Source organism: Anopheles darlingi, chromosome 2 (genome assembly GCF_943734745.1).
Source record: "Anopheles darlingi chromosome 2, idAnoDarlMG_H_01, whole genome shotgun sequence".
NCBI classification, from domain to species: Eukaryota; Metazoa; Arthropoda; class Insecta; order Diptera; family Culicidae; genus Anopheles; species Anopheles darlingi.
The window spans coordinates 82,911,153-82,928,652 of NC_064874.1; the positions used below are offsets into that span (position 1 = coordinate 82,911,153).

At 47.6% G+C, this 17,500-nt stretch overlaps 1 protein-coding gene across 1 annotated transcript in view; it reads right to left on the minus strand.

The window, feature by feature from the left end:
- Nucleotides 1-17,500, minus strand: part of LOC125960194 (neural cell adhesion molecule 1-like) — a 217,958-nt gene that overhangs the window by 26,166 nt on the left and 174,292 nt on the right. The gene's annotated exons all lie outside the window — the stretch shown is intronic.

The following is a 17,500-nucleotide window of genomic DNA, read 5'->3' on the forward strand; positions in this document are numbered from 1 at the left end:
AGCATAGTATCAACTCGGTTTCCACTGCAGTCCATACGGCGTTCGGAAAATTCCAGCAAAGTTTGATTTCTCCATAAAGTTTCCCCAAAACCACGTTTCAGTTGAAATGTTCATTCCGTTTTTGGGGTAAACATTCTCACCTTCCACGAAGTTTAATAAAACGATTATCGATTTGTGACTCACTCGTTGGTTTCCAGGTGCACTGCTAGTGAAGGTCATCTTCTAGAATAATGCTGATATCATGATTACCCTTTTGTGATGAAGAATTCCAGCTTTAGACTCTTTGTTTTTTGTACTTCGACCTAAAACTGTTCCATGTAATTTCTACCTATCGTCGGTTGGCCAACCGATGAATAATGACTAATGACACCCTTCCTGACTCCTTAAAACCGCTTGTAACACGACTCCACACAACGGAGCGATCTCATTCTGGCGGCGGAAAACAAAAGAGAAACCTACGAGCACACCAACCAGGGTTGCGCTACTTGGGAACAAAATCATGCAACACCTGGCCTCAAATGCCAGCACACTAGTGGGGGTGGGGGGAGAGGGCACCTACCCCACGATTAATCCCAATTAGAGGATTGCAGCCAAACCCCGGCAATCAATTGCTATCGCGTGAAAAACTACACAACAGATTTCCTGCACGCAGCAGCAACAGCAGCAGCAGCATACCGGTGCATACGCGGTGGATGCAACGATTTGGAGCATTTTTCAAACTCCTTTCCGGTACTCGAACGGTCCCGGAGCACGGTACCTAGGGACCGTAGTGGTCAACCAGGTGCCCAGGATATTGTGCCCCTGAGCTAGGACCGAAGCTGGAGCAGGAGAAATAATGATCAAATGAAACGAGCAACGAACTCGGTTGGTAGCAGTGGTGTGGCCAGTAGTGATGGTGGTGGTGGTAGTGGTGGTAAAAAACCGCACGTGCTACCCAGGACCAGGAGTTTGCAGGAGACCATTGGCGAAAGTATCGCAGAAACTTTGTGTTTTGTGCAGAACCAGAACCAGAATTGTTGCCATTCCGGGATGAAGAGCAGGCCAAGGATTGCGTCTGGCGTCGTCCAGCATTGAGCGACGGTACAGAGAAGAACAGGAGAGAGCCATGGAGGGGGAGCCAGGTTAGAGGTTAGATCGTTGACCACCACGTGCCTCGGTAAGCGATAGATTTCCGATCGGTTTGTAGAGCGCCACGGTCACGGCAAACGACGAGTCACGGTCGGTCGGTTGGTCGGTCGGTTGCAAATGCAAAACCTTTCTCCTCCCATACCCCCCCCGTAATGGTTTGTAGGGGTTGACGGAAAAATGAGCCACCCACACCACCCCACCCCATTCCATTGCTGGTCAGCCGCCAGTGGCACGTTCGAATGCTTTTTAAATTCATTCCCGGAACAATCGGATCTTCGACGGTGCATGTTGAATGTAAAGCCGGCGACCTACACAGGGTCGGAAAAGCAGACAGGCTTTTCCAAAACCGATCCGACCGTGGCTGGAGCGCGAACAACAACGATTCCTTAAACGAGCAGATTGTGGTCCAAACAATCGCGTACCGGCTTAGGCTGACTGGCTTGGCCTGGTTGGCTGGACACGGGAATGCATCGTACGGGGAGAAATTTATCCCGTACATTTCCCGGAATCACGGGGCGTATACGTGATTCCCGGGGTATCAAATGGGGAGTAGGTTACGAATCCGAAATGCCGAGCGCCAGTTCAGCATTGAAATCATACGAATGCAGCGCAGTGGTGGAAAACCGCAATGAAGCTTGACAGCAGCAACGGGCTGCTGCGATCGTCGCGCTCCGTGCGAGAATGCGTTTGCTATTTATTTAGATAAATTATTTAGAAAGAAGAGAACGAAAGAGGAGAGAAAGAGAGAGAGAGAGAGAGAGAGAGAGAGAGAGAGAGAGAGAGAGAGAGAGAGAGAGAGAGAGAGAGAAAGAGCTGCTACTAACAGGCAAATGTCCTTCGAAAGTGCCATTCGTGGCGCCGCTACCGCTGTCACTTCCGTTCAAAACATCGACATCACGCCAAGAGCAAAGGGGATATGTGGTGAAAAGGAACAGGCCAGGCACCGGGACCGACCTTTCAGCAACCGGATGAATGATGGATGTCAGGGGAAAACCGTTTTGCAGTATCGATAACACATGTCCTTAACCGATCGTTTCCGCTTCCTTCCTTCCCTAGCTTCCGACTTGACGGCTGACGGCAGTCCTGGCGCTACTATGTGATATTGTGTTTACACACACACACTCACACACTCGCACTCACGTTCATACATTGCCATTGATCCATTTATCCAGCGTGTTCAGAGGCAGGATTGCTTGCCTCAGCACCGATGGTGTCGATGTGACCGCTTCCGGTTTAGCATAACCGGGGCTGCGGGATAAATGTGGCATGTGATGAGGAATTTATTTCGCTCTCGACGTGATGGCAGGGAGGAAGAGGGAGAAGGCACAAGTTGTTTCTTCCCTTTTGCATCCCTTCTCCAACCCCCCAAACCTTTGCCCAGTTCGGGGTGACATTGTTCGCCGTCAATCGATCGTATTTCGGGACATCTTGCTGACAGCATTAAATATGTCGCTCGCTCGTCAGCGCCGCCAGTGTGTGTGTGTGTGTGTGTGCGTGGGAGAGTGAGCACCAACCGGAAATAGCGATTCGAATAATAATAATAAATAAACCAAAAAAAAAAGGGAAGCACGAGCCGCAATGGCAACTGAACTCATTCAGCAAAATGGTTTCCCCGGGCAGACATCGGCAGCAGCGGTTCCTGAGCTGAGTGCGACAGATTGCAAACCGGAATGTTCTCCAAGGCTGCCAAGCAGCACGGGGAGAGGGTACAATTCTGCCCAAAAAGTTTTGCTGACCTTGCTTGGATTGGAGGCATATAATATTCCGGGGATTGCTCCCGCAATCGCAAGGGCTCAAAATGGATGCGTAACATGTTTATGTTTAGTGGAAAAGGCAGATTTTCGATTGGTATCGATTTGATACACGCATGTGGTCTATTAAAGCCGCAATAGTTGTCGTCGTGATGAATGTCGATGGTAACTTGATTGCATTTTTCGAGAAGAGGCAAAAGTCTTTTATACTACTTCATTCTGATGCGCTTTACTCATAACTAAATATAAAGAAATATGTAAATAATAGATCAGATTTGAGGGTTTATAATGCATAGCACGAAAGAAAAGAATGTAGTTTACTATTAATTTGTGTTACTTCAAGGATCCTTGCCTGGATAGTACCAGTATGGTTGCAGGATTTTCTCCTAGAGGGCGCCTTAACGCTGCAACTGTTATACTCAACTGACTACGTGTCGTGTGCCATTCACCTGCGTAATGATGATCCGACTCGGTGGTGGTCGAGGTCCGTGCATCGTTGTCACATATCGCAGTGCGTGCCGATAATCCCAGCCGCACAATTGAGGCGGGCTTTCAGTAGGCGCTGCAGTAAATCAATCCCAACGATCCCCCGACGAGTGCGACCATCGACCACGACGATTATGACGACGATAATGATGCAGTTCGCACGATATGGCCACAGCATAAAACAACGGCACGTAACTGCCGTTCCCTTTAAACGACCAAATTGAGCGAAAGGGGTTTCCTTTGCCTCAAAAATAAAATAAAGAAAAACGATGCCCGTAAACCGCCTGATAGGCACCGAAATCCCTCGGTGAAGGATTCAAATTTATTCGGATATTATGCAACCCATTACCATGACCCAGGTTGTGGGCATCGATGGTTTATTTTACGTGCGAGTGCACCCGTGATAGCATCCAGCACCTGCATCTGCTGCTCTTCCGGAAGATCGCTCCGAGAGACCTCGGGCTAGCGAAACTCAAAAATGCAACCCTGGGAGGCGGAAGTGATTCCTGGGGTAAAAGATAAACAAAGGTGTGACGCTTTACGGCTGCAATGTCAAACAGTGTGTGCGTCAAACGGTGGTGTTATGCGGCAGAATGTTTGATAACACCGAAGTGACGGATCTTTGCCGGATGGTCTGAGTGTTTATTATTCCAACCAATCGATAGGACCAGGTGAGAAAGCTATCCAGCGAAGGGTACCCAGGACTAGTGGTGGTCCTGGACCAAACCGATTGGAACCACACCTGAGACAGACATCACCACGGGACACACACATTCAACACACACGCGGTCGATGAGTGTCTCGTTTGACATGTGATTATCATGTCAATACCGGCTCAGCGGTGTGTATTACTACCCTGCCGGTGTCCGGGGGTTGTGCGGAATGCAGAACAACGACACCACCACAATTACGTTGTCCATCATCCCACATGCCAGTTCCGTGCACTGCAATCAACGAAGCACGAAGCAGCGAACGCCATTTGAATGAGCCTGAGTTTGAGGAGAGCGAGACAGAGAGAGAGAGAGAGAGGAGTGTCCACAGAAACGGAGGGAGGGGAGGAATGGTCGTGGATTGGATTTTCCGAATGGCCATGGAACGGGAATTCCATCAACGCTATCGGAGTAAAATTTATTTGCGCCCGGAATATGTAAATCTGTGACACTTTGTTGGGAGCCAAACAGCCCGTGGAACAGGAGGGCAAAAGAACACAAAAAAAAGAAGATAGACTCCTGGTGTGGCCCCGGTACCGAGATTGAGATATGTGTGTTTTGGGGTGCGCAGAGCGTCAGTTTTGTCACATAAATGGGTGCGAGCGCCCGGCATCGGCACCATTTTTCGCGATTTTCGCGCCTTTTATTCCTTTCCCCGATATCATCCGCCGCGGAGCGCAGCTCGCCGGCGAAATCCGGCCACTTTAATGCTAAGCGTTTTTCGGAGCACGGTGCAGCCGCGTGACGCGGTGATCAGGTTGATATATTGTTCCCCTTCCCTGTTCTGGTGTTCTCCACCAATTTCAGGCCCTGCCCCCAAAGCTACAATATTACTGTCAGGAACAGCAGCAACAGCGATAGCGACACGCGCATGGTTCCAGTCTTACTGTTGCTGCTGCATGCCGAGTACTGTGCTGTGTGCTGCGTGCGTGTATGTGAGTGTTATCAAAGATGGCCGTATTTCAACATTATTGCATGAAGATAATATTTTCATATTATTAGCTCGCTTCTCCTCATCTCCGTCGGTGGGGCCCGGGGGGCTGTTGGCTGCACTTGGGGAAGGTAAGGGATGGCCACAACGGTTTCCACGTTTGTTGTGCACGTTTCGATGCAGATGCTGATAGGGGAGAGGAGGGAATGAGGGGATTTTTAGGGGGGGGGGGGGGGGGCAGGATTCAGCTAAGATCGTAGATCACATGACAACTCCCGGGCGAGTCGTACGGTTTTCAGCGAGATGCCAACGGAAATGTGAATTTAGAAGGTCCCACCAGGGACGCGGCGATATAAATAGATACCCGGAGCAGAGTGTTGTGTTGTATGCTGGTGAATAATTTCCATCATAATAATGTTGTTTGCTGTTTACTATTGCAGGGAAGTATTGCATCGTGCTCTATAACTAGTGTGCCCTACTTTACTTGATCGTTACTTGAAATTACTGAGCTTTTTTATTTAAAGGACATTTTGCAACGAGAAGTGATCGCCTTCATTGATTATACGCTTTGCGCTTAATCCGCACTAGCAGCACGCTCACTGCTAACAGCAGCATTGCTGTAATATTATATTATTTTCTAAACCACCAAAAGTTTTGTTTTAATGCGAAGGAAAAATAAAAAAAAGAAAAACATTGTTAGTATTTGCGGATACTGATTGTAGCTCGCTTCTGCAACAAGTAGCAATAAATAAGGGGATAAAAAAGAGGGGAAAAATTAGAAGAGGAACAAAAGGGAAAATAATAGTATAAACAAGATGAAGATAAAATAAAATGTAAAAATGACAAAAAAAATTAACGGCCTTTGCAAAAACTTCAAGGGACGCTAAGAGAAATTTAGTCGTTTACAACACGCCGCTTTGTAGTTTCACTTTGATTGGTTCAAATGTTTAATAATGGATATTGTCCATGAGAAAGTCGGAAAAAATAAGTTAGATACATTAACCCATTTTTTGTACCATTTTCGTATACGTTCTATAGATTGAAAGTACGTTTCCATCTTCATTTTATGTTTTTTTTTTTAAATTATTTTCAGGTAGACAATGCTTGATGCATGCATTCACCAATGAAATTAGAAGATTCACACTGATACACACTGATACACACTTATCCATAATTGTTGTAATGCTCTTCAAATAGCCGTCTTTAATACGACGCTTTCGTATCACAAAATCCACCAAACCAAACCAACCAACATTGCTTGTCACAATCACACGATGATTGTGCTCCTTTGCACGACGCAATTTCCTACATGTTCCCGTATGAGATTTCCAAAGATGTTTGCTCCCCGGTTTTTGGGGTCGTCTCCAATTCGAAAGTTGAAAATGATGTGGTTAGCTACACTACTTAGTAATGTTATGATTTCCAAACAGCCGAGCCGACGAGCACGTGGTTCGCTTGTCCCGCAACCCCCGCCAAAGCAACAACCATGATATCATGTTGCAACCCCCAATGGCAACAAGGGTTTTTGGGACAAGTGGGGGGACGTCGCCACAAACCAACCACCCCACACGCCACCATGGAGCGCCCGGAGATGCCTTTGTGAGAGGCTGGCCAAAATGGAAAATAATCGTAATGGACCACCATCACCGTCCACCGCTATTGTCCCTTGGGGACGGAGCAGCAGCAGCAGCAGCAGCAGAAGGATCTTCAACGACGAGAACGATGGAAGAGCAGGAAGGGAAGGGAAGGGGAGGGCTGATTCTGTGTCGTGAGCATCGTCAAGGATTGCGAGGCGCACGTGCGATTCCGTGACCCGTGAACCCATCCTGGCACGGGCATCCCGAGGCACCGAACAGGCACCGGCCGGCCATTTGCAATGTTCACTCTCCGACGGTTTGCCGACACTTTCAACGAATCGTAAGGATCCAAAGGAGTTGGGAGGCGGGAACCGGCTTCGAAAAACTCCGAAGCATTGCGTATGCCACAACCGAACCGGAACGTGACCACAAATGCCAGTCCTCCCGTCCCTTGACTTCGGTCCGTAAATGGACCATTCGATACCGGGATCTCGCTACGGCGTTGTCGGTCTGTATGTATGTCTCCGTGTGGTCAGGCCACACGCTACGTTTTACCTTTTCCCGAGCGGGACCGGTGGCCTTCATTTGGTCTCTCTTTTCTTCCCTCTCGTGATGGCCAAAGGGTGACGCGCAGACTACGAGGCCGGCTCGATATCATCTGAGGCTTAACGAAGCAAGCTTCGAGTCCATCCGAATGAGAATGTCGTTGATGGCGACCAGTTGACGATCGCTTAGGCCGACCGAGCGGAAAAACGAACTCCACGGAAGAAATCGGGAGTAAAAAAATGACAAAGAAAAGTTCTGGCTGACCAAACACGACGCTCGGACACAAGACAGACGACGACGACGACGACGACGACGACGTACGGTGCATGAAGATCAAACGGAATGTCTTCGTTCCATGAAAAAGAAATTAACGAATTTTTCTTTGTCCATCGCTTGTTCCGAAAAAAAAAAAATCGACCCCGGGGGCCTGCACCGGCCGGTTGGGTGGTGGTAGGGGGTGACAAATACGAAAAAAATTTAATCATTCCCCCGGCGCTGGGGCCGAGCAAGGAATGCGTGTCATAAACCACGGAATCCAATCAGACGATTCATGATGCCGGACACGAATGATGGCACGCTTCCCCCCTCTGTTCCCCCCCATCCGTGGACACGGGCTGCCCGCCGGGTTGGCCGCGTGCCATGTTCCGGGGGAGGGGGCGACAGACGAGATGTCAGTCGGTCGATCGGTCGGTCGGTCGGTCGTTCGGTCGCTCGGTTTGGTTTGTGGCTCACGTGAACGATCCTGGAATGCTCCATGCTCCTCGCGAGCTCCAGGAGGCCACCCTCCTCTCTTTGTCCCCCTTCCCGACCCGCCTCTGCGGTCACATGCGGTGCTGTCGGTCCCGGGGTTGGACTTACTTTTAATTCCAATATTAGAAGGATGGATGAAAACCAATTTATTTCCAATTTGCTCGTCCAAACCAATCGACTGCTGAGGGTGATGCTGTCATGCGCACCCTTCGCCCTCTACTCTACGCACATCACGTGTGTGTGTGTGTGCGTTCGTACGTCGGTTACCGGGAAACGGTCTTCTTTCGTTTCCCGGAAAACTCTGGAACTGAAGAGCTGCTGCTGCATCGAAGCGGTTTTACTCGGCTAGTGGTGGCGTCGGCGATTGACATCGTCATAAACGATATGCAATCCGGGTGGTATCGGGCGCTCAAATAGTCAAAGCTCCGTCTTTGGCCTTTTCTGGCGACCTTCTTCATCTGCTTCATCGCTATAGTTTCCAAAATTCAAAATTCAAAATTCAAAATTTTACAAAAATGAATCTTTTACCGGACTCGCAACTCGGCTGCGGATTTACGCCAAGGAGTGGATCCAGATGATGATTATCCGTACCAGGATACTAGTAGAGACACCGATTACAACCGGAACGATGGAGAAGGCAGCAGCAGCTTCATCAGCATCATCAGGCATCATCATCATCATCCCTGCGGTTAGCCCATTCGATTATTGCTGTTATGAAAGTGATTGCTTCTGACACACGGCCAGTGAGAGAGATTATATTTTCCCCCGGTCCGCACACACATACACACGCTCACACATGAGCTCGTGCGTGTCAGCAATCGAGTCAGCCACAGTAGGCCGAGGTTCGAGAAATTCCTTCTCGACAAGGATCTTTAGCTGTTGCGACGGAGGTCAACGCAGTAGCCATCGTTTAGCACCTTTCTTTTCAAGCGTTTGCCACGTGGTTTGAGGGCACTTTATCGGAATGCATTAATCCCCAAAAGATGTTGTTGGCGTACCAATTATTCTCAAACACACACACACACGCACACACACACAAAGGACGCATTCAGATTTGCGTCCTGATCACTCGACGTGAACCGAAACGATGGCCACCGCGTCGTAGTGATTAAAGCTGGTGCTGGTCAAAGGCCTTGCTCGTTGCTTCAGCAAATCGATGCATCCCGGAGTGCATCGATTGAATTTTGCGCACAACGCACGCGTTCTCTGTTGATGGCATGGTGAGCATGGTGTGCATGGATGGCGTTCCGATAGGCGATGGTGGCGTTCCTGTTTAAACGGAATGATGATCGAACGGATTCCAACCCGACGTTGACGCCGTCGGTGGCTTTGGGTCCGGTTCATCATCATCATCACCATCACAGCAACAAGCACCGGCGCGTCGGGCGACCGCACAGTGTTTGAAACACGCTCTCGGTCACGGGAAAATCGCACGGAAAATCGGATCACCAGCGCCCGGCACCGGATCCACCGGGGGGATGTGGTTATTTGTGAAAAATCGATTTCCCGTGACGTTCGGTATTCGTCACTCTCTCTCTCTCACGTTGTCTCTCTCGCTCTCTCTCTTCACACCAACACTGGCACAGTGGTTCCGGGTTGTGGACTGGCTGCGTCTGGTGCTGGTGAAAATGGGACGACCACCTATGCGACTGGGAAGGAAACTCGGAACTACCGAAAGCTGGAGCATGGATATTAGCATTTTCCTATGGAAGCGAACCGAAACGGTGCCAATCCCACTGTCCATGCTCCACACACACACACGCCCCGTGAGGCTCAAGGGTGCATCACGTGGCATCGGTAGTGATTTCTGTCTCGGTCACACACACACACACACACACATCAGGCCCGGGATCATTAATTTCAATTCCAAAGTATCGGAAATCGATCGATCGGTCGAACGAACGGACGAACGAACGCGACTGCTGGAGTGGTCACCGCATTAGAGAGGTAGAGCGGTGAGGAAGGTGCGAAAGGCGAGCAAACGTGACATAGTTTTAGCGTGGGATTCGTGGAGGTGGTTTGATGAGTGATGAGATTGTGATTGGCAGACTTATTTAATTATTTACCTCGCCAAACGGAGAGGATCCTTCGTCAGCAGCGAAGCAGAGAACCAGCAACCACCTTCGACATCCGACCGACCGACCGACCGACGTCACCATCAACATCATCAACATCATCATCATCGTCGTCCCGGTTAGCCCCCGGGTGGACACCAGGACCACGCAACGCATCCAAAAATCAACGAATCGCGGCGAATGTTGATTGAACGGTGATCAATCGGGCGGTGCCGGCCGTTGGTGGTGTCGGATTTAATAAATCTTCAAATCAGAGTACACCCACCCCGGGAATGTCCACTGTCCGATGAGGAGGAGGAGGAGGAGGATTTTCTCACGGGGTTTTGGTCACGCGGACCACGTGGTGGTCAGAATTTCGGGCTGGAATTCGACCGGACCCGGACGTACGCGTGTCCGCCGGGAAATGCGTAATGTTTTTGGTGGGTGGGGAATTCAATCCAGCGGTCAACGAAGATCGTGGTCGTGGTTTCTTGTGCCGTTTGGTGGTTGATCGAAATGATTAATCGATGGAATGGGTCAAGGGTTAGGTTCATAAATGCCATACCACACGTCAGCGCTGGAACCGTTGGCCGGAATTCCGATCCGTTGTGCCCATTGGACCACCTCCTCCCCCCCCAACATCCGCTTCAGGACCGACCCCGATGCCCGATGGGATGCCTCGAATATCTTCATCATATTTACTGCCAATCCTCGGGTGGTGGAGGGAATGGAGTGATGGGAATGGAGCGGTACGTGGGATGATAAATGACATTTGGTGCCGGAACCACCGGAGGCTTTGGAGCTAGGATTTGTGCCGACCGAGAATGGCCCCCCCCCTACCCCGCGCCCGCTCTGTGCTCCAGGGTCCAGCTGCAACTATTTATCAATCTTTTTCTTCTGCTGCTGCTTCCACTTCTGCTTCTTGCTACCGAGAGGCCGGTTTGCAGACGAACGATACGAACGATATTGAACTTTGCGGCCCATTCGTTCGGTTCACACTCCCTTCCTCCCCTCCCTCTCCCTTTTCTACGAGTTCTCCGGATTGATTTTTCACGTATTTCGTTTGTTTTTTGTTGTGTTTGTTGTTGCGAGGAGAGGATTTCCCGGGGCCAACGCGTCCACTGCTACTGGGCCGGGCTGGCCGGCGGTCGGTTGGTCATTTGTTTTGCCACTTCCGAGCCAAGGCAAACATCTTTATCTGCCCAGCGGGAGTACCCCCGTGCCCGTGAGTGGCAATGAATCGATCGATCGCTTGCTTTTTCGGGGCTGGCGAGGAGATAATTGTTGAGGAAGGATTTTCGGCCCGGAATGAAAACAATGATTCAGGCTAAAGCAGGGAGAGAGAGAGAGAGTGGAAGGATTGCTGGAGCTGGATGCGATAAACGGAGAAGGGACAGGGGCAGTGTTTGAGATGAAGAAAAAATGGACGATCGGCCACTTCCAGGTCGGTGGCTTTGTGTGCTAGCCGCAAGGATGAACATGATAATCATCGCCTAGGGGAAGCCGCGGAAACATGCGCAACCCGAAAACTGATGAATCAGAAAAGTAAATCATGGAAATTATGCTTCCGCGTGGTTTGGTTTTTTTCTCTCTCCATGATGATGATTAATGGCGATCGAATCGGGTATAGAGGAGTGAGAGAATAGATTTTAGCGGTTTTCTCGTGGAATATTTTGCTTTAAAATACTGCTAGTGCACCATAACAACTTTCATTTACTGTAACTGTAAATTGGGCGCCTTGCAATAAGTATTTTCGCATTGCATCAAGGGGGGGCTTCGCTATTTTATTTTAATTCTTTGCATTTACTTTTTACATTTTTTAATCAGTGCTTGTCCTTTCAAGATTATTGTGTAAAATTTTGGGATCAATCGAAGCAAAACTGACGAAGATATTGATTTTTGAAAAACAGAGTTTCATACGAGGCTCAATGCATCTCGCAAGTTTGAATCGCGATTCCCAAAACCTGCGTTTTCAAAGTCGGTGCCCATCGTAGCATAAAAACAACTCATCCGATCGATTTGAAATTTTGAACATATAATCTGTAGACTATTTGCCAGGTAGCCCCGTCGAGATTTTATAAAAATTGTTGATACTTTTTTTTTTTAAATAATTTTTTTAATTATGTAGAGTGTCGCTTTTTGAAGCAACATCGAAAAATGCATCACTTTTTCAACTTCTGCCGCCAAAAATAAAAAAATCTGCCAAAAATCGAAAAATGGGAAATTTAACAAAAACTCGACGGGGCTACCAGCATAAACTTATAATCTATCAAAAGTATATTCATTTGAATATTTCTGATGACCCAGCACGTGGCTATGATGGGCACCGCAAAAAGTACATTTTTGCAAACTTCCCTTTCTAGATTGGATGTCATGAACGTAGTTTTGAAAAAACCTTCCTCAAAATAAAGCCAAATATTCTTGAAAAGTTGAAGTTTAATATGAGATTATTTTGAAAAATTAAGTTGAATGGTTTCTTCACTAAAAGTCGTGAAAAAATAAGCCTTTTTATGACTCGAAATAACCAAAGCCCCCCCTTAAAGGGTATTGTGCGAAATTAGTGGATGGATCGAAGTAAAACTGAAAAAGATGATTTTTTAAAAATGACTTTCACAATGTATGTATGTGTGACTCAATGCATCTCGCTACTTTGAAGCGGTTGTCCAAAAATCTAAATTTGTACATTATTTTGACCTTAGCATGAGAAAAAAAACCTTTTGCCTCCCCTTAAGCCAACAATGCTTTATCATTGGGCAAGGTAAACAGTGTCCGCCTTGACATAGCTCCAAAGACAGGGTGAGACCACAAGCATCGACCATGATAAGCGATATTTGCCAGGCAGCATCGAGTACGTCCCCCCGAGCATCGAAAGGGAGTGGCGTATTGCGAGTACTTTATCAAACGAAAAAAAAAGCATGGCACGGAGGTTATCATTGCGTGTGTTTTCGGTTAACGCAGAATTGTGATAGCCGCTCATGTATCATGTTTACTCTCGATCGCTCCGTTCTTACGGGAATCAGAGGCGTGTTACAGAAATTGAATCAGTATAAATCGTCACTCCGAACAGTGCAGAGACTTTCTTCTGATTTTACATAAAAAAATGAAGTTAATCATCTATTTCTTTGTGTCGTGTATAGTTTTACATATTGCTGCAAGTGAACGTGATCGAAAAAGGAACGATAATACCAACAGTATCGCTGATGGGATGCTGGGTTTTGGATTGGAATTGATTCTAATTAAGTTGGAGGCGATGGAACATAGACTAGATAAGCTGGAGAGCCTTCACCATGAAGTCGCGCTTAATTTAAGCGAGATTCACAAGGACGTCGGAAGTGTGCTAGAATTCCAATATAGTACCATACCGTCGTCGTGCAAAGAAGTTTTATCGAACGTTTCTGGAACATATTTGATCTATGTGAAGAGTGCTGGTGCCCCGTTTCAAGTGTATTGTGAACAGCAAGCGTTCGACGGTGGGTGGATTGTGATGCAGCACCGTTACGACGGATCACTGGACTTTTACCGAGGCTGGAATGAGTTCCGCGACGGGTTTGGTGATTTGAACAAAGAGTTTTGGTTGGGTCTGGAGAAGGTCCACCAGATAACAAGTGGACGTAAGCACGAACTGATTGTTGAATTGAAAGACGTTGGTGGAACCTACAAATATGCGCGATATGATGCATTCGAAATAGGTAGTGAGAGTGACCAATACGACCTGAAGGATATTGGAAATTATAATGGAACTGCTGGTGGAGAAATGTCCCATAATAAGGGTGCGAAGTTCTCAACCAAAGATCGGGATAATGATAAATTCGGTGGACAATGCGCACGGCTTTACGAAGGTGCATGGTGGCACACCGTGTTTTGTACTTTAGCGAATTTGAACGGGCGATATGTGACTGATGATGATATTAAATCAATGCATTGGTATTATTTCAAACACAACCAACAAGGATTGAGTTACTCGCGAATGATGATCCGGGAGCTGGAATAGCGTTTCTACTTGGATCGATAGTAGACTGCAACGAATGAACAATCTACAATGTTTCGAAACAAAGTGGAATAAAAGCGCATTTTATCAAATAAATTCCAGAAAAATGAAGAAGATACTCATCTCCTCAGAACAGAAGAAGGGCTTCCTCATCTCTCCAGCCTAAAATTCATCCGAAACACCATTCCGGTTGTGAAATACGAAGAAAGAAGTGCGGAAAGAACTCAATGAACTCACAGTAGCCATTGCGTTACGAAAGAAAAAGGTCAGTATGTGTTTAGGGCACGATAATTCTCAAAACGCCTGATAATCTTCAACTCTCCATCTTCCAATATTAGCGGCAGCATAATTTCGCGAGCTTCTTTTTGCTCGCTCTGCGAGTGTTTATTCCCTCTTTCTCGTCTGGCTGATAACCTATTTGCATCGGTCTATATGATGACGACCTCGGTATCAGCAACAGTCTTCGTCCAGCTGATGTTGAAACAGGCCCCGAAGCACCTCCCAGTTAACGCGATTCTTTTCTTTCCTCGCTTCAGGAAGTACAAGCAGTAACTATTACTCGACTAAAAACCACGTGCAATTCAGCACACTTACTGTATCTCAGTTTCTGCAATTCTCCACTAAATGGTTTCCCATTTTCAATTATCCTACTCTTTAAAAGGAAATGTCGATTGTTGCACCGCAGACTGGCTTAACTGTGAGAGCTGTATCCGTTCACCGGACGTACCGTATATTCAATCACATCGCAACCGGAACAAGCTTTCAGGAACCTTTGGAGCAACTTGCAACGCTGGCCTTTCCTGCCCTCGGTACTGATTGGCGAGAAAAGGTGACGAAAGGTAACCATAACACAGCCAGCGCACGGGTCTCGCACCCAATGCAATGCAATGTGTCGTCAACGAGAACGGTGGCGAGGGGCGACATTAGCGAGAGGCCAGGGGAGGTGTGAAAAGTTTTGCATAAACCAAACCATAACTTTTGCAACAGCAAACGCTGTGCTGGTACCTCGATGCGATGCTATGCATGTATGTGTGCGTGCGTGTTATGCTATGCTTCGCTTTTGAACAAGTTTTGTTTGCTGCACTTATCCTCTTATTTAATACCTTTCTCGTTCGCTCGCTCGCCCCCTCGTAGGACCCTGTGGTCGTGTGTGGAGACTGTTTTGTGAATGAAACCCATGGCCAAAGCGCCACACCGCAGCCGCACTATGGCCGCTTATCATCTGTTTGCATACACGGGGAATCCCGTCTCGTGGTGGTCGCTTCTTAGCATGCAGACATCGTCGTTCGTTGTTCGTGTGAAATGCAGCGCGTCGCGTCGCGATGCACCGTAGTGTTTATGGCTCGGTACACATTCTCGGTGGCCGGGGGACTCCGCTACCGAGTGCCGATGATGTGCAAGGATTTATAAATACTGGAAAGCGAAACGGTTTATGAAATCCCCTCTCTTGCGTGATGGAGTGGCACTTCATATGTACGTCGTCGTCGTCTGGGGGCGCTTGGAATGTCTAGTTGTACTTTGAGTGTAGTTCACATGCTCCAGGGATGTATTAAATGTCGGGGAATGTGCAGGGACTTGATTGCAGGGATTTGATTTTGCTCCTAACATTCTATTTTCATCAAACAAAGGACAGTTACAGTCTGTGTCTAATGTTATGCGTGTCTGGAATCTAATAAAATTACATAAATTATGCTGAAAAAAGTGCTCCCCGGTCCTTTATATCCCAAGAAAATATCAGTATGCTCAGAAAAACTTATGCTTTGAATAGCTTCAATAGAACTTGTAACTCCCGCACAAGAATAAATGTTATTTTCCGAATCGAAGAATTGAGCAAACTTAGACACACATATACCGACAAACTCACACAAAACTATTGGCGCAGCTGCACAATAGAATGGATTCTCAAGATGGATAAAGTGTGGGAAGTTGAGGTTGTTGGGACTTTGCATTCAGCATCTGCAGCCTGCAATTGCCTGCATTTCGGTGAACAATTGAATGAAATGCTCCAGCGACAGGCGGACTGCTGCTGAAGCTGAAGATGTCCTGCGCTCGTCCCGTGCTGGAACACATGAGTGCTTCTGGGTTGCTGTTTACCGTTTGATTCCTGTGACGGTAATTTCGAGTGTGCTGAAGACGAAGGAGAGAGAGAGAGAGATCCACCTTCATTGCCATCCACCGGCATCTCTAGTGTGCGACCTGCACTATAGTGTTGGTTCAGACCGGCTCATTCCAGCAGGTCGAGTAACCCTCACTCTCCCTCGGGGGCTAGCACAAACTCGGACGTTTCTTGGCATGTAAGTCTTGCATACTAATGAATCAATTAAACTTCTGTCATTATCATTGTAAAATGTACGCCGCCTTGCTTTTGCGCTGCTACTGGAGCGAGTGCCCTTAGGGGTGTAGTGTGTCGGTAAAGGTGAAGGAACGTTGTTCGAAACGGAGCAGTAGTATTGGATCACCTGGGGAGAGATGGCATGCTGTGCAGCAGCAGGTAGCCTGGTAGCCGTGGTGGCCATTGCCTATGGCCTATGGTCTGTCGGAACCATCTCGAGAGGACTCGACGTCCAGGGGGAAGCTAATCCCTTTTCTGGAAGACGCACCCCGTAAACCCCTTTCTCGTCGGGCGTGGTTTCTCGGTTTTAATTGAGGCTAGGAATGGCTTCTTGGGATGTCTTGTGCTAGTGACAATGTCGGTCCCGAGGCCTCCCCTGAGTGGGTGAGATGGGCTGCCAATATAACTGCATTACCCGGAATGAACTGCGCATTCTGTTGCAGGCTGCAGTTCATAAATTGAATCGAAAAGCATTCAATCTCTCGCTCCTATGGCTATGAAGATTGCAGGTTATGAGTTCCTAACCTGCCATTATTCTGATAACCGGACCATCTTGTAAATAATTGAAAAATGCTTTTTCCACTAACAACACAGATTGACTCCGGTTGCTATAGCAAACAGTGGAGTGGCATTTCCGATTCCCGTCGACGCATCAAATCAGCAAAAGGGAACGTTAGGACTTACACAATCCCCTTGGCAAATATCGCATCGCACGGTAAGTCTTGAGTCTTCCATTTTTCAATTGTGTGTCAAATTACTTGCGCGTGACCATACGTCAGTCACGTAGCGGAAACGAGCCGGGTTGTTGATTGCCAAGATGCAATTAAAAACATTGCAAAGCATGGGGCTGGGGCGTGGGCAACATCAGTTCGCTTTGGCTATTGTTGCAGCTACAGGTTGGAGGCGTGGTACTGAACGATTAGCGCGAAATGCATTTAAATAGCATCGGGCTATGTGGAACGACAATGTGTCGTGTAATTATTGTATTTTTCTCTGTCTCTCTCTCTCTCCATCTCTTTTTCAAATCACATTACTGTCGCTAATTAGTAATCGTGAATGAATGATCTGGCCGGTGTTCAAGTTAATTATGAAATCAGCACAATCAGTTTTGCAAAATTAGTTATTCAGCTTTGTTCGTGTGCGCTGCTCGTATTCGAATCAGCCTGCTTATTGACATTCCGTCTTTCAATTGTCAATAGGTGAATGCATCTAGTAGTCTACCATCGAGTATTCGTTTAATCGTTACT